This window comes from Rhinatrema bivittatum, chromosome 2 (assembly GCF_901001135.1).
Source record: "Rhinatrema bivittatum chromosome 2, aRhiBiv1.1, whole genome shotgun sequence".
Classification (NCBI taxonomy): Eukaryota; Metazoa; Chordata; class Amphibia; order Gymnophiona; family Rhinatrematidae; genus Rhinatrema; species Rhinatrema bivittatum.
In genome coordinates this window covers 722,742,595-722,767,450 of record NC_042616.1, presented here as the reverse complement: position 1 = coordinate 722,767,450, position 24,856 = coordinate 722,742,595, and the positions used below count along the sequence as shown (strand labels likewise).

At 42.8% G+C, this 24,856-nt stretch overlaps 1 protein-coding gene across 9 annotated transcripts in view; it reads right to left on the bottom strand.

The window, feature by feature from the left end:
* Nucleotides 1–24,856, bottom strand: part of GRHL2 (grainyhead like transcription factor 2) — a 294,199-nt gene that overhangs the window by 157,893 nt on the left and 111,450 nt on the right. The window lies entirely within an intron of this gene.

Sequence of the window (24,856 nt, the reverse complement as noted above, 5' to 3'; positions counted from 1 at the left end):
TCAGGCAGAGAGTCCGGGAACATGGGCCCTCGAGGAGCGAGTACCGGTTCCAGACAGCGACCTGAAAGAAAAGAGAGAGGCCCCCGAGGAGCGGGTACCCTGATAGAGTAAGTCCAATTAAGGAAAGGCAGAGTAGCTAGGTACGGAGAGCGAATCCCATCTGTAAGGAGTCCCTTCACCCCCTTGCTAACTCAATTAGCTAGCAAATAGAGTAGGCTTTTGTATCGAGGATGCGTGATGTCATCACAGGGGGATGCCCCTGAGGTTCGCGCCAAAGAAAGAATAAGAAGCAGGGCCACACGGTGTGCGTGCCCTATAGCAGCTGAACAACATGGCGGGATGCAGCGTCCAAGCCGGACTGGGGACATCGGAGAGGACTGCAGGCAGACGCCGCGGCAGCCAGACATCCATCAACCGCGGGAGGAGTCGCCAAAGAGGGTGGAGTGGAGACATCAGGCAGCGACAGTCATAACACCCCCCGCCCCCTGCAATTTCATTTTATGACCTCTAGTTCTACAGTTTCCTTTCCAATGGAAAAGGTTTAAAGCTCATGCATCATCAATACCTTTCAGGTATCTGATGGTCTGTATCGTATCTCCCCTGCATCTCCTCTCCTCCAGGGTATACATATTTAAGATCCTTCAGCATCTCCTGATAAGTCTTTCAGCTCCCCCATCACATACTGCTCTTTTGGATTGCTGCACCCCAGATGCATGACTCTGCACGTCTTGGCATTAAATCCCAGCTGCCAAATCTTCGACCACTCTTCGAGCTTTCTTATATCAGTTTTCATGCTCTCTACTCCTTCAAGCATGTGTACTCTTGCAGATTTTAGTATCATCTGCAAAAAGACAAACCTTACCTTCCATCTCCTCCACAATGTCGCTCATGGAGATATTGAACAGAACCAGTCCCAAAACCAATACTTGAGGCTCGCTACTTAACTCTGCTCTCTCTTCAGAATAAATTCAATTTACCATTACACACTGTTTCTTGTCAGCCAACCAGTTTGTTATCCACTCCTCCACTTTGGCGCCCACTCCCAAACTTATTTTGTAAATGAGAAAGAGACCATAATGAAAGCTTTGCTGAAATCCAAGTAAATGATTTCAAATGCTCTTTCTTGATCCAGTTCTTTAGTCAACCAATAAAAAAAAAAAAAAAATCAGTTTTGCCTGACAGCACCTTTCCTTCTGGTGAATCCATGGTGCTTTGGGTCCAGCAGCTCACTTCATTGTAGATAGTTTACTATCCTTTCCTTAAGCAATCTCCATTAATTTTCCAATCACTGAAGTGAGACTAACTGGCATGTAGTTTCCAAGTACCTCTCCGTTACCAATCTTTCAGGTAAATTTTAAAAGGAGCGCACCTGTGCCCATAAATGCGCATGCGAGCTTAATTTTATATCGTGCGTGCAAGTACACGCGTATCATTTAAAATATCCCTACCATGTGTATGTGTGCAGCCTTCACTTGTACACATACAAGTGACCATGGTAGGATGGGGAAAGGGGGGGGGGGGAGAGAAAGAGAGATAATATGACACTATCTCCCACTGTAAGTGTCATATTGTCCCTCGATCAGAAGCTGTGTCTCTCTCTCTTCCCCTCCCCCCCCCCCCCAATCCTTCTGGTCCAAAATCTCCAGACTTGCACCTCATCAGGACCAGTAGTAAAGTTACGCAGGTAACATGGCGTGCATTGCCATGTTCAGCCTTGCAAAATCCGGGGTTACGTATAAGTCTTGGCTCTGCCGCTTTTCTGCCTCCTTCTTGACGGGCGCACAGGTATGTACGCGCATACTTCCCAGCTTCTTAAAGTTTGCTTTGCTCACACACAGCCCATACGTGTGTGAATGTGGTCAGTTTTGTGCAAGCTACGCTTTTAAAATGTAACCTGTTAAAACCCCTAACAAAAATCCCACCTGTTTCCCACCTCAGCCATCCCTGGAGCTGTCAGATTCTCCATATAATCTTTAAAAAAAAAAAAAAAAAAAAAAAAAGGTCACATGCCCCACCCCCACTCTGCCCCTTTGTTAAAACATTACCAACCCCACCCTGACCCAACCTCCTGACTCACCAAATTGTCTTTGGTGGTCTAATTGTGGCCCAAGAGCAACCTGTCACTCCCAGCCAGTGCCAGTTTGAAAAACTGGCGCTGACCAGCCCTTTGCCCTTTCATATGACAGGGCTACCCAATGGCACTAGTAGCCCGTCACTGGGCACAAGGTAGCCAGTGACATTTTTCAAACTAGTGGCCACTGGGTCCGGGAGAGGAGAGATCATTTCTGGGCTCCAACTAAACTACCAGGAAAGATTTGGTGAGTCTGGGGGTGTTTGAACAAAGGAGAGGGGTTGGGAGTTGGAGGTCAGGGCTCGTGACAAGTTTCGATTTTAAATTATTAAATATTACATTTCATGGGGAAACTGCCTCCTCCAGAGTTGGGGGGGGCAGGGGTTCTTTAGAGACCCCAGGGGTTCCTCCCCCTTTTTTTTTTAGGTTTCAGAAGATAGCACACACTATTTATAAACAGCATGCACTATTTTCTGAAACTAAAAACAAATCAAACAAAAAACCCAAACTTAAAAAAAAAAAAAAAAACACAACAACAACTAACAAAATGAAAATTGAAACTACAATTTTCTCTGCATACCCCTAGTGCAAGATAGGTTCATACCCCTCACCTAAAAGGATACTTACATGCTAGTCATGATGCTCTGTGACCCATGGATAAAAAGTATCGTCCTACAGTTCCAGAGTTTTACTCATTGGAAAAAGATGCTGGTAGCTAGGATGTGGGAAGGGGCGCGCAGAGAGGCAGAGAAAAGGGGGGAATGCAACACAGAAAACAGTGGGCACCCCACACAATAGCATCAGTATGAGCAACATCCTGTCATCTCCCACCTTTACCTGCCACTCTCCACTGCCCCCCTCTCCCCCTGGCCACCACAGAACAAACTCTTCTGACACAGGCCATAGCCACAGTGGTTGACAGCAGAGGAATTTATCCTCTCCTAGCAAAGGAGACAGCAGCACAAATTGCAGTCTACATGCTCTCTCACAGATCCCACCAAGGGCATGGTCAGATATCTGTTGGCATATTGGGCATAGAAGGCCACAGTCTGGCCAGACTTGACCAAAGCGGCCTAGCATTTTCTCTTCTGCCCAAAAACCAGTATGCCTAGTGAATGGATATTCTTAATGGCAGAAGACATCATTCACGAGTCCACATTGCTCACGGTTGGCACCAAAGGTTGGTGGAAAAGTTGTCCTTAAAATAAACCTCTCTGATCGGTTTACCTGCATTTCCATGAAAATGGCAGGAGGACTGAGGGCACAATTACAATGAACCAATGCCACAGTTTTGGCCCTCAGCCTCCCCACCCGGGGGACCCCGACGCCAGCCGCGATCGCCGAAGCCGTTTCCGGCGAAGGAAAACCTAAAAAAGAAACAAAAAACGCGCCTAGGCTCGCCCTGAAACTGAAGGCAGCCAACCAGAGAGAGCCCGGCAGGGCTTTAAATCCTACCCTGCTAGGCGCCGCGCGCCGAAGGTGCACGACAAAGGGGCCTGCCCCTTTGTCTCGCCCCTTCGTAGAGCCCCGAGGATGCCCCGAGCCTTACTCGCAGAACAACCTAAATCTTCAACAAAGGCAACAGCCAGCAAAGATACAGATTAACCGTTTCAGCCATAGGGAATTAAAGTCCGCCTCTCCAGCAAGCTCTCTAGCAATCGTCCAGCCTCTCCAGCAAGCGTCCAGCACTCATCCAACCTCTCCAGCAATCGTCCAGCCTCTCCAGCAAGCGTCCAGCACTCATCCAACCTCTCCAGCAATCGTCCAGCCTCTCCAGCAAGCGTCCAACACTCATCCAACCTCTCCAGCAAGCGTCCAGCATTCATCCAGCCTCTCCAGCAAGCCACAAACATTCATATAACATAGACCCCACAAATGGCCCCATTTTTCACAATTCCAATTCTCCAACATAATACTCCACCTAAAAGAATTTCTGTCCGACATGCCCAACAACACAACCTCAAATCCCTCTCTTCAATTTTAGTCTCTCCTTCCACACAACTTCTAGGCCTCACCCTTTTCTCTTTAAGCCTCTTCAATGCTCAATCCCTTACGAAAAAGTCTGTAATATTGAACGACTACCTCATCGATGTGAAACCGGAGATATGTGCAATTACTGAAACATGGTTAAAACCATCAGACACAGCAATAATTAATCAACTACCTACTGAGGCGTACGACTTCTTCTCGCTACCTCGTCATAAAAAAAAGGGAGGAGGCATTCTCTTAGCAACTAAAAAGGACCTCAGATTCTCGCTACAGCAATCCAATTCCAACTCAAAACTTGAATTCGGCTTCTTCACCTCAGACAAGCTACAAATCCTTCTCGTATATGCCCTCCCAGGACTCTTGGAATCAGATGCCTCACCACTGGTTGAATTAACCTCTTCCCTCATCAACTTTGACTCGCCAGCCATCATTCTAGGGGATTTCAACATGCACGTTGATAACCCTACCCCATCACCTAACTGTGAAACTCTCCTCACTGCTCTCACAGCACTAGGCTTCACTCAAATAGTTAATAAACCTACCCACAAAGCCGGCCACACGTTAGACCTGATCTTCGTTAACACTGCAATCAAGCCAGTATCTATACCTAATTGCACAAAGGTCCCGTGGTCAGATCACTATCTCATAACTACTTCATTCTCTATAAAAGATACCAACCCGGCTTGCATTCCTTTGCCCTCCTTCAAATACAGGAAAACTTGCTCCCCAGAAGACCTTAATAATCACCTATCTCCACTACTCCACCAACTGGACCTTACAGATCCGAACGCAGCACTTCGATCATGGAACACAATCACCGAAACTATAGCCAACAAGCTATGCCCTCTTATTACAAAAAAACCACACCAGAATTCCTCCAAAAGACAGCCATGGTTCTCAGCAGAATTAAGAAATCTCAAACTCCAACTAAGACAAAATGAGGCTAAATGGCGCAAAAACCCAGGAACCATCACCCTTTCAATCTACAAATCATCTCTGCATCAATACAAATCAAGCACCCTAAGATCCAAGAGGGACTACTACGCCTCGAAGATACACGACCTTGTTTTCGATGCCAAAGCCCTCTTCAGCTATGTAGCCAACCTCACACAAGTAAACCAACCAGAGATTACACATGACCAAGCTCAATCAAAAGCAGAACTACTAGCTCTTTTCTTCAACAACAAAATCAATATTCTCCTATCGCAGCTCCCCACGAACCCCACTGTTCCACTAACTACTCCTCAACCCTCAATCAACTACACTCGGTTAGAAGAACTTGACACAACTTCATCCGCTGAGATCCAAGGAATTCTAAGGAAAATGAAACCATCCTCTCATCCCTCGGATCACATCCCAACCAAACTACTACTAGCAATTCCAGAATCTATCTCCAAATCCCTGGCAGACATCATAAATTGCTCCCTCACACAAGGACTCTATCCGGACAACCTCAAACTTGCCTCACTCAAACCCCTTCTCAAAAAACCAAATCTCGACCCAAACGATCCTAACAATTTCAGACCGATAGCTAACCTCCCATTCATAGCCAAGATAATGGAAAAATTGGTAAACTCACGACTCTCAAACCACATTGAAGACAACAACCTTCTATTTCCATCACAATACGGATTCCGTAAAACCTTAAGCACGGAAGCCCTCCTCATCTCTATGACTGACCACATCATCCTAGGCTTAGACAAAGGACAAGCCTTCCTTCTGATACTACTTGACCTCTCGTCTGCATTTGACACGGTCAATCACTCCCTTCTCGTCAACCAATTATCAGCCATAGGTATCTCAGGCACTGCCCTATCATGGTTCAGAACCTTCCTCAGCAACAGAGGTTATAAGGTCAAGATTCATAATAAAGAATCCTCTCTACACCCCGCAGCCGTAGGAGTCCCTCAGGGCTCATCCCTGTCTCCTACCTTGTTTAACATTTATCTGTTACCCTTATGTAAACTTCTCACTGACCTCAATCTCAAACATTTTCTCTACGCTGACGATATTCAGGTCCTGATCCCCATCGAAGAATCGCTCGCAAAAACAATGTTGCACTGGGAATCCTGCCTCCAAAATATCAAACAACTTCTTACAAGTCTCAACCTGATACTAAATTCATCAAAAACGGAACTTCTACTCATCACTCCAGAAAACAGCTCCATCACATACACTCATCCTACAGTACCAAGCACTACACAAGTGAGAGATCTAGGAGTTCAAATTGACAATCACCTAAACCTGAAAGCTAACATCAACAAAACCGCCAGAGACTGCTTTTACAAGCTCCAAGTGCTGAAAAGAATACGACCTCTCTTCCACACACATGACTTCAGAACGATCCTACAATCAATCATTTTCGCAAAGCTGGACTATTGCAACACCATCATGCTTGGTCTCCCTTCATCACACACCAATCCATTACAAATGGTACAAAACGCCTCCGCCCGTATACTCACCAACACCAGGAGAAGAGAACACATAACACCTATCTTGATGGACCTCCATTGGCTGCCCATCCACTTCAGAATAATCTACAAGGCCATTCTCACCATTTTCAAAAACATCCATCAATTAGCCCCAATCGATCTCCATATTCCCCTCCGATTACACCATTCCACAAGACCGACAAGAGATGCTTACAAAGGATCACTTCAAGTACCTCCAGCCAAGACTACCAGACACATCACGCTTAGAGATCGGGCATTCTCCACAGCCGGTCCAACATTATGGAACTCCATTCCCCCGGATCTTAGAATGGAACCCAACATCTCAACATTCAAGAAAAGACTCAAAACGTGGCTGTTCACGCAGGCCTTTCCTAACTCCAACCCCATCTAACTCCCTTCATGCAACAAGCTCCGCTAGTATTAGCGTTAATAGCCACCTCTCACAATGTTATTTATACATATATATAACTTTCTAATCTTCATTTCCCTTCTCATTCCAAGTTATTGTTTTCCTTGTTATATGTAACTGCTTTTCTGCACTATTGTTTAAATGGTAAAGTTTATTATAATTTCACCCCTGTTTCTTGTGAACCAGCATGATGGGACCACCGTCTTGAATGTTGGTATATAAAAAACTTAAATAAATAAATAAATAAATAAATAAACTAGTTGCCACTCTTTCCATTGTGCCCAGCCCACTACTTGTGCCATGCCTCTCTCCAGGTTCACCTCCTTGTTGTTTTGTTGGACTGCTCTTGAGGCAAAGTCTGTTCCTTCTGCCATATCACTCTCTTTGGTTTAGCACCTTGCTATGTTGTTGTACCCCTCTTATCTTGGTCTTTTCCTTCTGCTGTGCCTCTTTTAGTGCCCCAGGTGTTTTTGCCATTGTCAGTACTTTTTGGCTGCCTTTGGTGCCTTGGGATGTTCATGCCACTCTTCTTACTGTGACACTCTACACCTGTGTGTTGGGGTTTTCACATCTGTGCTCCTCCTGCTGCTTTCTGCCTCTCTTGGTGACTTTGGCTGTTTTTGCCTCTGGCTCCTGCTGTCTTCAAAGTTCTTTTCAAATTCCATTATGCTACTTGCTATCAGTCTTTTCATGATATTCTGATGCTTTACACAACTGATGGTCCTCTGGGGTGTTTATGCTATTATTTATGCCATTTTGCTCCACTCTTGATATGTTGCAGTGTTCTTCCCTCTGCTGCTGTCTACCTGCATGTTTCACTACACGGAGAGAAAACCCCAATTTTTTTTAACCAAGAATACTTTCCATTGCTTCCCCCATTGACTTTAATGGAAAATGAATGACCAAATGTCAAAAAGAAAAAAAAAATTTGACTAGCAGCTATCCCTCCTAACCACATGCAATGCCTCCATTGCCATAGTTACACTTAGCCATCCACAACCCAGAACCATACTATACAAACCCCAATACCACCTCTCCAGCCATACACGTCCACACTAGGGGTGTGCATTCGTTTTGAACTTAAATGTAAAACGCAACTTATTTTTTTTTTTAACTTAAAAAAGTGATGAGGCGTAAACGATCGGATTTCCAACTTATTCAACATAGCTATGTTGAATACGTTGGAAATCGCGATTGTTGATCTAAATAAAAATTTAAACCCCTCACCCTCCTTAATCTCCCCCCCAAGACTTACCAAAACTCCCCAAGCTGGCCAAAAGTTCCGTGAGAACCCGGGAGCGGACGCGCGGGGAATCACGTGACGTCTGCGTCACTCCGACGTGACGCCGACGTCACGTGGTCCATCGCGGTTCCACTCCGGGACCCCTCGTTGGACCCAAACGGCACTTTTGGCCAGCTTGGGGGGGACGTCGGAGTGACGTCGGTGCCGCGTCACTCCGACGTGGCGCCGATGTCACGTGATTCCCCTCGGGTTCGCTCCCGGACCCTCGTTGGGCCCAAAAGGAATTTTTGGCCAGCTTGGGGGGGGCCTCCTGACCCCCCCAAGCTGGCCAAAAGTGCCTTTTGGGCCCAACAAGGGTCCCGGAGCGGACCCGAGGGGAATCACGTGACGCCGCGTCACTCCGACGTGACACCGACCTCACGTGCTCCTTGCAAAGGAGTTCAGAAATGGCGTCCTGACCCCGCTGGACCACCAGGGAGTTTTGGTAAGTCTTGTGGGGGGGGGGATTAAGGCGGGTGAGGGGTTTAAATTTTTATTTGCACATATGGACATAGACTCAACTTATGGAATTCTCCATATGTCCATATTGACAGCAAATGACCCCCCCTTTCGACTTATGGACTTATGAACTTAAACTTTTGGTCTGCACATCCCTAGTCCACACAGCCTGCCACCTCAGACATCCACCTGTCCCCCAAGCCCCTACTTCCATCCCCCTCAGCCACACACACCCTACTCCCCCTACCCTAGCCACATATACAGAGTACAAAACATAGCATAAAGATGAGTTTATTTATGGCATGCCTTTCTAAGTCAGGGAGTTCAAGGTGGAATGCAGATAGTACTGTTGATATAGAATAATCAAGCAATTATGGTCTTAACATACTCTAATAGTGAAGTAACAATTGGTAGAAGGTTACAGTGGTATAGAACAGGTATAGGAGGATACAATGGTAACATAACATTATTCAACTGAGGAACATATATAAATAGTACAATACAATTTGGATATCAATAGTATAAGGAGCTGTATACAGAGTTCTCATAAATAATATAAAAAACAGTCCAGGTATAGGTAGTGCAAGACAGTTTAAGGGCTATGTGCATAGTCATAGCAGGATTTGTGTTAATTGATTTATGCATTAAATTGAATCCACCTAAAAATGCACTAAAATTTTAGACAAACGGAAGGCGGTCCCACGTAGCCAAGGCAAAAAACTACTAAGGGACTACCTTACATCTCTAATAAAATCTTCCACGGTGTAAGGTAGTCCCTTTGTTGTTTTTTGCCTAAAATTTTAGACTGCACCATGAAAACACTGACAAACACCTATTTTTAGTATGTGCTAAATAAGTTTGCCTGAAAAATAAACCCCTAAATTTACAATTTATAAAACCCTAGGATCAGAAGCTATGTTTAAAACAAACATTTGTAAGTTGTAGTTACTATGATGTTACTTTATAAAATAAAAACAGAAAATCACTTTGACAGAACTGGATTTCACCATACTCAAGCTAAAGAAACAGCATGCCTAATCTTAATTAAAAAAAAAAAAAGTGCTTCATATTGCTGGGACTTGTCACTTTTTCATCTCAATAGCCATCAAATGTGCATAACTTTTTTTTTTTTTTTTTTTTTTTTAAAGAAATCATACTTTTAAGTCCTGGGAAATTCACGGAATAAAAAAAAAAAAGAAAGAAAAAAAGTTAAGCAAATAGATCTAGGCAGATCATGGTTGTTTTGTATAAAACAAAACAAGCTGTTTGGAATTTAATGTTACCAAATTCAAAGCCACTTATGCTCAGTGTACATATAGTTGGGCTCCATTGCCATCTATACATGAATCCCAAATGCAATACAGTATTTCTTTCATTCCATGTTTTCAAGATTCCCAAGAATTCACAAAGTTGCATAAGAGTGACTTCAGAATCTTTCACAGCATCATTCATTCCATCAAGCTCAAGTCTACAAAGCTTTCCGGACAGAAATTGCACAAAAAGAGAAAACACATTAGCACCTAAAACTTGACATTGCATTTCCCCCTCACATTAGTCTCTAAGTGCCTCTTTCAGTATAAATCAAACAATAATTTATGTTTTGGCATGAGGAAATGAAAACGTGTCCACTGAAAAGTTAGACTATATGGTAAAAGTTTATTGTGGGCTGGTCTTAGCTCCAGTAGCAAATATGTTTGAGTGGAGGGAATGGCACTTTATGTGGCCAGGGAGACATATCTCCCAAGATCAAAAGATTGTGAGAGTAGTAGGGTTATGTGAGGTAAAACCCTCCCCAAAGCACAGCAGCAACATCTCTTTCAAGTGGTGGTAGTGCCCCTACAATGAGTGTTTTGTGCAGCCACATGGTCCTAAGAAAGGCCGTCATGTAGTAGATACTTTACATGTTCAGGAATAGCCCTAAAATGGGGGAGAAGTAGTCAGCCAGAGACAAAGGATGCTGTAAAGAAAGAGAACCCCAAAGATAATTCCATTTTAAGAACAGAAAAACAAAAAACAGAAGGCCATTTGGAGTTGCAGTTTCAGGCAAAATGGGAAGCCATTATAGTACCAAGGAGAACAGGAAACAGGAAGTTGCTGGAAGATAAAGTTCCAAGATGTCTGAACCTGAGACCAATCAAGAGGAAGGAGCCAATATGAGAAGAACATGAAAATAACTAGAGGAGCTAAGTGATGTTAATTAAAGTTTGACTTCGACAAAGACGGACTCTCTTAAAGATAGAGGGTACTACAAGACAGCAGCATTGAATGCAAGAACCAATTAGAGTAAAACTGCAATAGATTGAGAGCTACCACTACAGGTGAGCATAGTCCTGAAGAGCTCTGAAGAGCCTGCAGTTTATGGCTTACAGAAAGAAACCATAGAAAATATCGTACGGCATTTGTTTGTAGCAATAGTAGCTTGAGATTTATTTAATGTTTGGGTACTTGCCAGGTACATGTGACTTGGATTGGCCACTGTTGGAATAGGGTACCGGGTTTGATGGACCCTTGGTCTGACTCAGTATGGTAATCCTTATGTTCTTATAGGGTTTATAATCAACAAAAAATAACAGCTGTAATTTTTTTTTATTGTTGATGTCAGAAGTTATAGCTTATCCTGTGAGTGATTTGGCAGTAGCTTATAGGGTTTATGTCAGCCTGTGTTTAATGCCTGTTGTATGTGCTTATAATTCCTTAGTGTACCAGAAGCTTGGAAAAGAGCTATTATATATGAAGAAAGAGAGGATACAGGAAAATAGCCTGATTAAACTCTTGCAACAGACAGTGTCTGTTTTGAGTGATCTAGCAGAGGCTCAGAGCAAATCGCAGATACTATCTTACCCATACTATGTCTGAGTTTACTCCATCCACGTTTTTAAGCATTCCTGCAGTAAAATATGCATGTATTATCAAGTTTCCTGTAGTTTAGAAATGTTATTTTTAAATACAACGTACTGAAAAATATAGTGTATCACCATCCTATGGGCCAGTGCTATATGTATTTAGAACTTTTCCCTTAGACACAAAATAGCAAAAAACTTTTAGTAAATATGGTCTTATTATATCTGGCCTTTCCCATCCTTGAACATGAGAACTATGTCCATGGATTGTTGGTTAAAAGCAGTATTTTCTGTCCCTCCCGATGCAGCCAGGGGAGCATAGCTATTTATACACATTTTGGGAGTAATGTTTCAGATGCATCAAAAGCATCAAAGCTTATTGGTTAAGGGTAGTAACCACCGAACCAAAAAGTAACACACATGCACCCTTTTCTCCATTTCCATCCTCAAATTTCTAGGGATCCAGTGTTTATGCCATGCCCCTTTGAATTCTTTGACTGTTTTAGTCTATTACCTCCTCTGGAGGGGAGTTCCAGATATCCACCACCTTCTCCATGAAGAAATATTTCCTGACTTTAGTTCTGAGTCATCCCCCCTGGAGTTTCATTTTATGACCCCCTAGTTCTCTTGATTTCTTTCCAACAACAAAAATGTTCGAAGTTCATGCATCATTAAAACTTTCAGGTATCTGAAGGTCTGTATCATATCTCCCCTGCACCTCCTCTCTTCCAGGGTACACATATTTAGATCCTTCATCCTCTCCTCATAAATCTTCTGATACTGATCCACACCATTTTGGTCACCATCCTCTCTCTTTCCTTTTTGAGTACTCCAAATGAGGCCTCACCAAGGACCTGTACTAGGGCATTATCACCTCCTTTTTCATAATGGTTATTCCTCTCTCTATGCAGCCCAGGATTCTTCAAGCTTAAGCTATTGCCTTGTCACACTGCTTCACCATCTTCAGATTGCCAGACATTATCACCCCAAGACCCCTCTCTTGGTCCGTGCACATCAGTGTTTCACCCCCTCCATCATACACAGCACATTTGGATTACCACATCCCAGATGCATGACTCTGCAGTTCTTGGTATTAAATCCCAGTTGCCAACTCTTTGACCACTCTTCAAGCGTTCTTATTCACTTTTCATTCTCTCTGCTCCTTCAGGCGTGTCCACGCTGTTGCAGAACTTAGTATTATCTGCAAATAGACAAACTTTACCTTCTATCCCTTCCGCAATGTCGCTCACAAAGATATTGAACTGAGAAGGGGAACTGGATTCAGACAACAACCAACCAGGGCCCCGACTTAAAGCCTAGGGTACTGATATGAAGACAAAAGGGAAAATGCACAGGACTGCTTCTACGGCCTAGTCCATAAGCAAAGCACATCAAGCAGCACATCAAGGAGGCTCATTACCTATTAATGCTGGGAGCAGCAGTTACTGCCCTTAAACAGTAGGTTTAACCATGTAGGTTACCCCAGAAACACTGGGGTAACCTACATGGCATGGCAGATACTACTATAAAAGCTTGCTGGGCACACTGGATGGACCATTTGGTCCTTTTCTGCAGTCATTACTATGTTATGTACGTATATATATGTTAGGGCCTCAGCACAGAGAGTTGCTCTCTCTGTACTCTCATCTGAGACCCAGAACCTTCAGAGCTAATTCTCTGTCTGCAGGGCCAATCAGTGCATACAGTCCTAACAATTACTCCCTGACCAATGGCCTTCTGACTGGTAATAGGTTTTTGGCCAATGGCACTACAGGATGTTTCAGTCTTGCATGTCCTCAGGGATGCTGGGGTGTGTATGCTGTTCAAGCTTCCTTCTGGATCAAGGAAGCATCCAAAGCCTCTGTGTGAATTACAGTACAGAGGTCTAATACCATCTGCAGGCCAGCACAAAGGAAATGAGCTCTCTAGAGAAAAGTGTCACAGGCAGAATAAACCACAGAGCATGCAAAACCCCCGTTTTGCCACAGATTTATTACAGTATCAAGAGCAAGGGATGAGAATGAATGATGTGCAGGACCAGGAGAAGTGTTAAATTAACTCTTGGATTCCAGGTTATCTTCAGTTAAGTACAAGAGCAAGGGGTGGGTGATGGTGCAGAGAGTTAAAAAATTGGCATGGATGAAATGGAGAGGTTGGAAGCAAAACATCTAGGGCCCTTCCTCTCTATCTAGTAGCAAATCACCTACACCAGATTCTTTACACCCCATAGTTCTGAAAAGAACTCAAAGATTAAATTTCAGACCTATTACTAGTAATCTTTCATTAAAATTGTCCTTTGTAGCTGAAGATTGGATAGTGGAAATGTAATGCCAACATTGAAAAAAAGATTTTGGAGTGATTCGGGAAATTATAGACTGTTGAGCCTGAGCATCTGTACTGAGAAAAACTGTAGAAACTATTCTAAAGAATAAAATTACAGACCATATAGATAGAAATGGTTTAATGGGACACAGACAACATAGATTTACCCAAGGGAAGTCTTGTCTCACCAATATGCCACATTTTTTGAAGGGATTAATAAATGTGGATAAAGCCGAGCCAGTGGATATATCATATCAGAATGCTTAGGAAATTAAAAAGTAGGATATGAGGTAATGTCCTATTGTGGATTGCAAACTGGTTAAAAGATTGGAACCAGATTAGGACTATACGCTCAATGGAGGAAGGTACATATTTGAGTACCCCAAGGATCTATACTGGGATTGGTGCTTTTTAAAATATTTTTTTATAAATGATCTGGAAAAAGAAATAAGCGAGGTGATCAAACTTGCAGACAACATACAATTATTCCAAGTTATTAAATCATAAGTGGATTGTAAGAAATTACAGAAGGACCATGTGAAACTGGGAGACTGGGCATCCAAATGGCAGATAAAATGTAATATGGACAAATGCAAAGTGATGCACATAGGAAGAAATAATCTAAAACTGCATGTAACGATGGGCTGGTCACAGGGCAGCCCCTCAACTGGCTGACTTACCCCCGGGATGCTGTCCAATATGATGGCTAATATGCCAAACTGACCAATTGCATAGAGTCTCTGACATTCACCGGAGGACCTAAAAGTATTGCTGTCCCCAATGGAAAAGAACCATGTGTATAAAAGAATTTGTATTATTTATCTTTGTGTGACTGAATGAGTCTGCTGGTTTCATAATTAAAATTCTGCATTTCATTAATGAACCAGGCTACAAGAGCCAATTCTCATAATTGCGTGTTACCTCTGTCTCTAGAACTTTTTTTTTTCTTTTTAGCTTCATAGTAGAATACAGCAGGTAAAGAAAAAATTGGCCCATCCAGTCTGCCCAGGTGAGATTCTTCCACATTGGGTAAATGAACATTAATTCACATAAGCAACCCAACACCAACTCCACTCATATCTTGTCTTATTCAACCTCTCAATCCTTTTCCTATCACTGCTGTTCATTACTATCCCAAGCAAGCCCAAAATCCACTAATAAAGTGTTGTCTTCTAATCACCTCTGCCTTCTCATATTCAGCTTTGGAGTCTTACATGACCAATACTTAATCCAACTACTCAGGCCCCTTTCATGTTTAACCATTGGCTTTTGATACAGGTTACTCCAATCTTCTTGGAGGCCCAATGCTGTGGAACTGCTTGTCTTCTAGCCACTCCTGTACTAAGGCACTGATCCCCAATAACTTCGGATCTCGTCTGCAGCTGATAAATTGGCAAACCCTTGTATTGCGCAGAATTGCCAACAGGTCCAAGTATGGGAGACCCCAGTAATCCAGAAGCAGTTGAAATGCCTCATCTGACAATGCCCACTCTCCTGAGTCCAGATTCTCCCTGCTGAGAAAGTCTGCTGTTACGTTGTCCTTGCCTGCAATGTGCAAGGCTGAGATCACCTGGAGATGCACTTCTGCCTATTCCATAAGTTGATCTATTTCCAGCGACACCTGTTGGCTCTTGGTGCCTTCTCTGCCCCATTGATGTAAACCACGGTTGTGGCATTGTCCGACATTATGTGGATCAATCTCCCTTGCAGACTGCTGCCGCTGAACTAAAAAACATGCCAACCAGACAGCCCTGACTTCCAGCCGATTGATGTTCCAGAGAGATTCTTCTGCACTCCAGCATCCTTGCACCATCAGCTCCTGACAGTGAGCACCCCAACCAAGGAGACTCGAATCCATCATCAGTATCAGCTAGTCCAGTGGGGATAGGGAGACCCCCTTTTGTAGATGATCCGCCTGCAGCCACCACAGCAGTTGGGAGGAGACCTCCATCGGCAGGTGGAGCCAAATTGAGTGGTCCTTAGACTGTGGATTCCACTGAGACAGAAGGAGCACTGAAGAGAACCCCCACCCACAGTACCACTTCCAGGGTCACTGCCATTAAGCCAAGGACCTGCAGGTAAGCCCATACAGTTGGGCACAGAGTTGACAACAGGTGGATTTGGCCTAATAACTTCTGAATCCAAGCCTCTGGCAGAAACACCTTGTCTTGCTACATGCTAAACCGAACTCCCAGATATTCCAGCGACTAAGAAAACCGAAGGCTGCTCTTGGCTAGGTTCACCACCCAGCTGAGCTCGCACAACAGAGAAATCACCTTGCGAGTCACCAGATGGTTCTCTTCCAGAGAGTGACTTGGCACGAAAAAGTCCATCCTCTCTCAATGCCACCGCAACTACCACCATTACCTTGGAAAAGGTTCAGGTAATGGTGGCCAGACCAAAGGGCAGTGCCCAAAACAAAGCGGCGTCCCAAAACTGCGACCTGTAGGAAGCGTTGATGCTCCAGTTGGATGGGAATATGGAGCTATGTCTCGGACAGATCCAGAGAGGTCAGAAATTCCTCTGACTGCACTGCCATGATCACAGAGTGCAATGTTTCCATGTGAAAATGCTTCACTCACAGATGACTGATGCCCTTGAGGTTCAAGAATGGAGCCCTCCTTCTTTGACACAACAAAATAAATGGAATATCACCCCATATTTTCTTGAGACGTTGGCACTGTGACCACAGCCTTCAGCCTGAGGAGCCTTGCCAATGTATTCACCACCGCCTGCTTCTTCTGTGGGGAATGACAGGGAGATACCATGAACACATCCCGAGGAATATTGCAAAACTCCAGCGAATATCCTGCTCATATCACCTCCAAGACCCACTGATCCGCTATAATCTCGACCCTCCTCTGATAAAAGAGAGAGAGGTGACCCTCTATCTCCTGTTCCTGGGGGTGATAGGGAGGGTCCACCACCAGAGCCTTCACCTCTTCTGGGTTGTTGGGAATGAAAAAACTGAGACCTACTGAAGGGCCAAGTCCTCGGAAAGGTCACTCCGCTATAGGGTCTAAAGCGCCTGGAACCTCTAGCACAACCTCTCACGACAATGGAGAGCTGTGCCAGTCTCTTATCTTCTGGCATACAAGGAACTAGCCATCTTCTCCAACTCACTACCAAACAAGAGTGAGTCATTAAAAGGCAACTTGGTGAGATTAGCCTTGGAGGTCGCATCAGCCAAATGACTTCTCAATCATAACTTTCGCCTGACCGCCACAATTGAAGCCACCCCTCTGGCCGAAGTGCAGACCAAATCAGAGCCCGCATCAGCCAAAAAGGCATCCCATGGTCATCAACCTCCTGGGAGAGAACCAAACAAAACTGAGCCACCAAGAAACAACAAGAAGCGATCTGCAAGGTCATTGCCACAGCTTCAAATGCCTGCTTAAGGAGAGTCTAAATCTTTCTCTCATGAGCATCCTTCAAGGCCGCTCCTCCTTTGATGGGAATAGTGGTCCACTTGGAGACTGCACACACAAGTGCATCTACCTTTGGAAAACAAAAGTGCTCTCATCATCGGATCCAAAGGCCTTCCAAAATCCAACCTCTGGGGCACCCCACTCAAGATCAATCAATTCTTGAATGGCTTCCATCACGGAAAAAAAAACAAGAGGCTTTGCACAAAGAAACCAAAATAGGATTTCTCTTCAGCTCAGAGACTGAATCCACCCCAGGAGCGCCAAGCATAGTCAAGATCTGGGAAAACAAGGATAGCAGTTCATCTTTATGAAAGAACTGCAACATGGTTCTATATGGTTCCAATCTGGGGGGGGAGGGGGGGAGGAATTTCCCCATCCTCAAAGGAGGAAGGATTGGCGTCATCATCCATGTCATCCGGATCTCCAGCCAAAACAGCTGCTGTCATTAGAGGGGTACTCTGGCACATAACAGAAGGCAAGGTTCCCAACTGTGCCTCTGCTCTAAGAGCCTGGGACAGAGCAGAGGACTGCGCCTAAAGAAAGGATGGTAACCCTGGCAAAATTCTACTCATAAAAAGTAGAAGCATCCAGACCAGGAGGTACCTGGTGAGTACTCCCTGTGCTACCTTCTCCTACTGAGGAACCAGTCAGGGGAGATCCAAAATCAGGTGCCCCACCTGAGACATCCTCACCCAGACCCACATCCAAGCTGGGAAGAACCAGGCATAGTGAAATCAGAGTAAGACCGTTCACCCTGAGCCTCCAAACAGCGCTGGCACAATGCAGCGGGCACTCCTGGCTGAGATGGCTGAATATGACAAGCAATGCAAAGAGAAAGGTGCTTAGAGTTCTTAGGCAGACAATTCGCTGAGCAGCAGCCAGAGCCATGTGTCCAGCTTTGTTATATATTTTAATTTTATTTATTTTTTTAATTACATGGCTCAATTAGGCACTCAAAAAGATATGCGTCCAATAGTTATGCATGCCCACTTAGACACTCACCCAGGCGGCCAACAGGAAAGCACACAAAAAAGTAAGCGCACAGCGCTAGATGTGCGCTGATGAAAGCGTACAGCCACTAGGTGGTGCTTAACATGGGCGCTCAGAGGGAAAGGCTTTACTGTGCACCCAAAAACTGGGCGCACAAACCGAACGCAAAGTGAGACGCACACACCAAACTGACCAGCCTGTAGAGGGCAGGTTAATAAAGCGCGTGAAAAGCTGTTGAGGCTTACCACATAGCAAAAGCCTCGGAGCAGGGCCTAGCCTAGATAGGCTACTCAACCCGCCAGGCTGTACCACATAGCAGGACGAATGTCACAACGGCGTGCAGAGCATGGAGACCAAAGGAATGAGGAAGCCCTGCAAGTAAAACCTCCTAAAGCCTCTGTAATTTCCTTTATAAAAAAAAAAATAAAAATTTACCAGAGTTCAGCCTTACCTGGCTGAGCTACAGAAATGGTCTCCGGCTGTTGGGGGAGAGAGCATTTGCAATCACTGCCACTCTCTGCTTCCAGCACCAGCTGCCTTTCAGCTGCTCAAGCAGCTAAGCCCATGCTGGAAAACCAGCTACCAGGCCAAGACATACCTCTGAGGACCACGGAAATCACCTCAGGAAATATTGACTGGAGGAAGGACCATTTAGTATTACTGTAGGAGAGCAGGATGATAATTTTCTTCCTCAATTCTTCTTCTTAAAATTGAAGCAATCCCCTGTGGTGAAATGCATGTCCACCATCTGCTGGAGATGGAGAATATTGGTGGGCTGAGGTCACTGCAGGAGTATATGTACTGCGATGTCAGCTTGCTCAGTCTCCATCTGCTGGTAGGAGTGCATAACCCACTTGTTCTGAATTCATCTGATTGGATGCTAAGAAATGAAAGGAGACTTTAAACAATTGGAAGAATGGGCAAGCGTTTGGTACTTGTGTGTTTCAACACAAAAAATGTAAAATCATGTATCTTGGATGCAAAAATCCATTAGCTACTTATCAATTAGGAGGACAAGAACTGACAGTTATTCATCAAGCAAGAGGTATTGTAGTAACTGTCCAAAATGACCTGAAAGTTGGAAGTCAATCTAATAAAGCAACATGAAAAGTTAATATAATAGGGAACATAAATAAAAGGTACTATCACCAGAAAAGAACTGAAAATTATGTCCTTAAGTCACTAGTCAGACACCACGTTGAGTTGCATTCAGTTCTGGAAACCATACCTTTTGTAAGGACATTGAAAGGATAAAAGCAGTTCAATGAAGGAGTAAAAATGTGGTACAGAGCTACAACACAGACCCTGCACAGAGAGGCTTAAGACTGTCAAAATGTATGTGCTGGAGGTAAGACAGGATGGGGGATAGGATAGAAACATTTCAATATTTACCAGGTTTCAAGAAGCTAGAATTTCCATAGAAAAATAAATTCAAGACAAAGGGTCAGTCATGATACAAAGTTGAAGGGAGGGACGTTTACAGAAATATGAAGAGGGTGGTATTGAGAGGGTGGTAGATGCCTGGAATTAACCTACCAGTGGAGTTGATAGAATACAACATGACGACAGAATTTAGGCATGTTTGGGGCAAATAGAGGGGACAATGGCAAGAATGGGTAAAGAGGTCGGTTGGGTAAAAGACATGGAGGAAATGAGAGGACCACCTAGGTGTTTGTTTAAAGAGGGGACTTTGTATGCTCACCTACCCAGAATGTAAGAGAACCAAAGAGGGAAGATAACAAAAGTGGGTTGGATAAGAAGCTCTATCCTGCAGACGGTCAGGCTTGTATGGCTGACTGCTGGGCTAGATCAGTATGGATGGGAACAAATGGGCAGACTAGGTGGGACAATTGGTCCTATATGCTATCAAGCACTCCATTAATATGTTATACCACTAAAAATAAACAAAGTAAGAATTAAGGATGTATCAAGTTATTGATTATTTCTGCTAACCTTGAGTTGTACTTTTATAAAGACTATTACAAGGCATTTTCTCCAATCACATAGAGAAGGTGCCATTATTTTTACAAACTCAGAAAAATGATCTACTTTAGAGATCACAAATAAAAATTCCATTCTATTCCATATTAGAATAATGCTTCTGCAGTTTATTTTATAAGCATTTTATACATAAGTTGTACAACTATTATAATAATAGATGCACTAATGCAGATATCTTTTAAGGTGACTGCCCCTACAAGGTAAACCACAGTTTGAACTATGACCATTTACTGCAATTAATAAAGCTGTGAAACTAATTGTTCTTTAAAACTAAAGCAACTCTTACAAATTGAAAACTTTTTCAAACCAAAATTATAAAGTAATTTTACTTATAACAAAAACAGACATGAAAAAAGTTAGAAGAACCCTAACTTCTCATCTCCGCAGCCTAAGACAATGGCCAGCAAAAGATGAATTTGTATAAAAAGATTGTTCCTTATAATCCAATTCTGTCAGTCTTGCTGAAGCCAATTAGCATTTGGTACTATTCCATGCAGATCTTCAATAATGGCAAATTAGGATACAATCTCATTTATCAAAGAACAGTGCAGCCTTTGGATGCCACAAGAATTTTCCAGAGTTGTGCTACATGAACCTTTGAGATCATCTATGTTCCTTCTTTATCAAAAATAGGAACTTACATGGTTCTTTGGCTGAAGAAGGGACACATAAGATCTCAAAAGCTCATAAGAACATAAGGACATAAAGACATGCCATACTGGATAAGACCAAGGGTCCATCAAGCCCAGCATCCTGTTTCCAACAGTGGCCAATCCAGGCCATAAGAACCTGGCAAGTACCCAAACACTAAGTCTATTCCATGTTAACGTTGCTAGTAATAGCAGTGGTTATTATCTAAGTCAACTTAATTAATAGCAGGTAATGGACTTCTCCAAGAACTTATCCAATCCTTTTTTAAACACAGCTATACTAACTGCACTAACCACATCTTCTGGCAACAAATTCCAGAGTTTAATTGTGCTTTGAGTGAAAAAAAACTTTCTCCGATTAGTTTTAAATGTGCCACATGCTAACTTCATGGAGTACCCCCTAGTCTTTCTATTAACCTAAAGAGTAAAAAACCGATTCACATCTACCCGTTCTAGACCTCTCATGATTTTAAACACTTCTATCATATCCCCCCTCAGCTGTCTCTTCTCCAAGCTGAAAAGTCCTAACCTCTTTAGTCTTTCCTCATAGGGGAGCTGTTCCATTCCCCTTATTTTGGTAGCCCTTCCCTGTACCTTCTCCATTGCTATTATATCTTTTCTGAGATGCGGCGACCAGAATTGTACACAGTATTCAAGGTGCGGTCTCACCATGGAGCGATACAGAGGCATTATGACATTTTCCGTTTTATTCACCATTCCCTTTCTAATAATTCCCAACATTCTGTTTGCTTTTTTGACTGCCGCAGCACACTGAACAGACGATTTCAATGTGTTGTCCACTATGATGCCTAGATCTCTTTCTTGGGTAGTAGCACCTAATATGGAACCTAACATTGTGTAACTATAGCATGGGTTATTTTTCCCTAAAGGCATCACCTTGCACGTGTCCACATTAAATTTCATCTGCCATTTAATGCCCAATTTTCCAGCCTCACAAGGTCTTCCTGCAATTTATCACAATCTGCTTGTGATTTAACTACTCTGAACAATTTTGTATCATCTGCAAATTTGATTACCTCACTTGTCGTATTTCTCTCCAGATCATTTATAAATATATTGAAAAGTAAGGGTCCCAATACAGATCCCTGAGGCACTCCACTGCCCACACCCTTCCACTGAGAAAATTATCCATTTAATCCTACTCTCTGTTTCCTGTCTTTTAGCCAGTTTGTAATCCATGAAAGACCATCGCCACCTATCCCATTGCTTCTAGGAAAAATAAAGAGTCTCTCATGAGGAACTTTGTCAAATGCCTTCTGAAAATCCAAGTACACTACATCTACAGGTTCACCTTTATCCACATGTTTATTAACTCCTTCAAAAAAGTGAAGCAGATTTGTGAGGCAAGACTTGCCTTGGGTAAAGCCATGCTGACTTTGTTCCATTAAACCATGTCTTTCTATATGTTCTGTGATTTTGATGTTTAGAATACTTTGCACTATTTTTCCTGGCACTGAAGTCAGGCTAACTGGTCTGTAATATCCCAGATCGACCCTGGAGCCCTTTTTAAATATGGGGGTTACATTAGCTATCCTCCAGTCTTCAGGTACAATGGATGATTTTAATGATAGATTACAAATTTTTACTAATAGGTCTGAAATTTCATTTTTTAGTTCCTTCAGAACTCTGGGGTGTATACCATCCGGTCCAAGTGATTTACTACTCTTAAGTTTGTCAATCAGGACTACCACATCTTCTAGGTTCACCGTGATTTGGTTCAGTCCAACCTTCTCCAGTACGGGTACCTCCCCAACATCCTCTTCAGTAAACACCAAAGAAAAGAAATCATTTAATCTTTCCGCGATGGCCTTATCTTCTCTAAGTGCCCCTTTAACCCCTCGATCATCTAACGGTCCACCTGACTCCCTCACAGGCTTTCTGCTTTGCATATATTTTAAAAAGTTTTTACTGTAAGTTTTTGCCTCTACGGCCAACTTCTTTTCAAATTCTCTCTTAGCCTGTCTTATCAATGCCTTACATTTAACTTGCCAATGTTTATGCATTATCCTACTTTCTTCTGTTGGATCCTTCTTCCAATTTTTGAATGAAGATCTTTTGGCTAAAATAGATTCTTTCCCCTCCCCTTTTAACCATGCCGGTAATAGTTTTGCCTTCTTTCCACCTTTCTTAATGTGTGGAATACATCTGGATTGTCCTTCTAGGATGGTTTTTTTGAAAGTTTAACACGAGAGCCATGGATTTGCTTACTGTCTCCCTTCCAGTCATTAAATCAAATTTGATCATATTATGATCAATATTGCCAAGCGGCCCCACCACTGTCACCTCTCACACCAAATCCTGTTCTCCACTGAGAATTAGATCTAAAATTGCTCCCTCTCTCGTCGGTTCCTGAATCAATTGCTCCATAAAGCTATCATTTATTCCATCCAGGAACTTTATCTCTCTAGCGTGTCCCGATGATACATTTACCCAGTCAATATTGGGGTAATTGAAGTCTCACAAACAGGTGGGAACATAGATACCAAATTTTTACATTGCCTCTATGAAGGTGTCAGCAAGCCTGTCACTGTGTTTCATCTGAAACCAGCCAGTCTTCTCTATCATTCACCTTCAATCGAATTTATTCAAAAAGACTTTTTTAAAGTTATTTTTTAAATTTTATAAAATCATCACAGTCCAGGATTTATCAAGCGCCCTACATGGCCTGTAACTGCAACTCCTCTGCACTAATTTCAGTTTTGTACTGTTTGTACTGTTTTGCACACCCTGTTCGAATGTAAACCGGCATGATGTGATTTTTTCACGAATGCCGGTATATAAAAAACCTAAATAAATAAAAAATGATGGCAGTTAAAGACCACACAGCCCATCCATATTTCCTGTTCAGCTTTATAGTCTCTTCCTAGCCCTTTTAATTATATGTTTAAATAGGAATAATTAATATTGGTAAGTAAAGGCCATGTATGTTTGTATTATGTCTTATTTGATTGTTTAGTTGTTTTATTTAGGTTTTGCATTTATTTGAATAAATCTATCACCTTTACCAAAATTTGCTGTTATTTTATTTATATTTTGTACATTCTCTGTTGTAGTCCACCTTATTTCTCCTGTGTTATAAAAGTGGAATATAAATATTTGAAATTAAATAAAACATGGACAATAGTCATAAGACCTAACATCCAGTTATCATTTTACCACCTCTAATGAATTTTTGAAGTCCAACTTCAAAGGGAAAGTCCAAAGAAACAAACCGGAAACTGATCCAATATTGCAAGTAGCGACCAAAAGACAAAGATCAGTAAACACCACGGATTCTTTATTAAGCACAAATCGTCATAAAAAGCCCGACTGAGGCAGAGTTTCGCTCTATTCTGAGCTGCTTCAGGGGCTATTCTGAACATAAAAGATACAACATATATAAACATATACACCATATAAACATCTATAATTAAATCATATTAAATAATATGAAAAGGAATTAAATAACCATATATTTATAAAGTTGCACAGTCTCTCGTATCACTTGTTAAAAATTAAAAAAAAAATTTTTTTTTAATGTTTATTATCTTTTGTAACTTTATAAATATATGTTATTTAATTCCTTTCCAGTGAAACTCTGCCTGAGTCAGGCTTTTTATGATGGTTTGTGCTTAATAAAGAATCCGTGGTGTTTACCGATCTTCGTCTTTTGGTCGCTCAACTTCAAAGGGCATCAATCATCGGTCGCACAACTGACCATCTATCAAGACGTCACTCACCGCCCCAGAGCTATCCTGTCACCCTATCTCGCTGACCAGGCATTCTCCCTTACTGTCCTGAACAGCCAGCCAGGCCGCACACAGTCTTAATTGTACATCAGCTTGTTAATGGGTCAGTGTACTCACCGAGAGGCTTAAATTTGTGACTAGCATATGACAGGTATACGGGTAAACAACAACTGCTTACTTGTAGATCAGACCAAACCCCCAGATGATGGTATA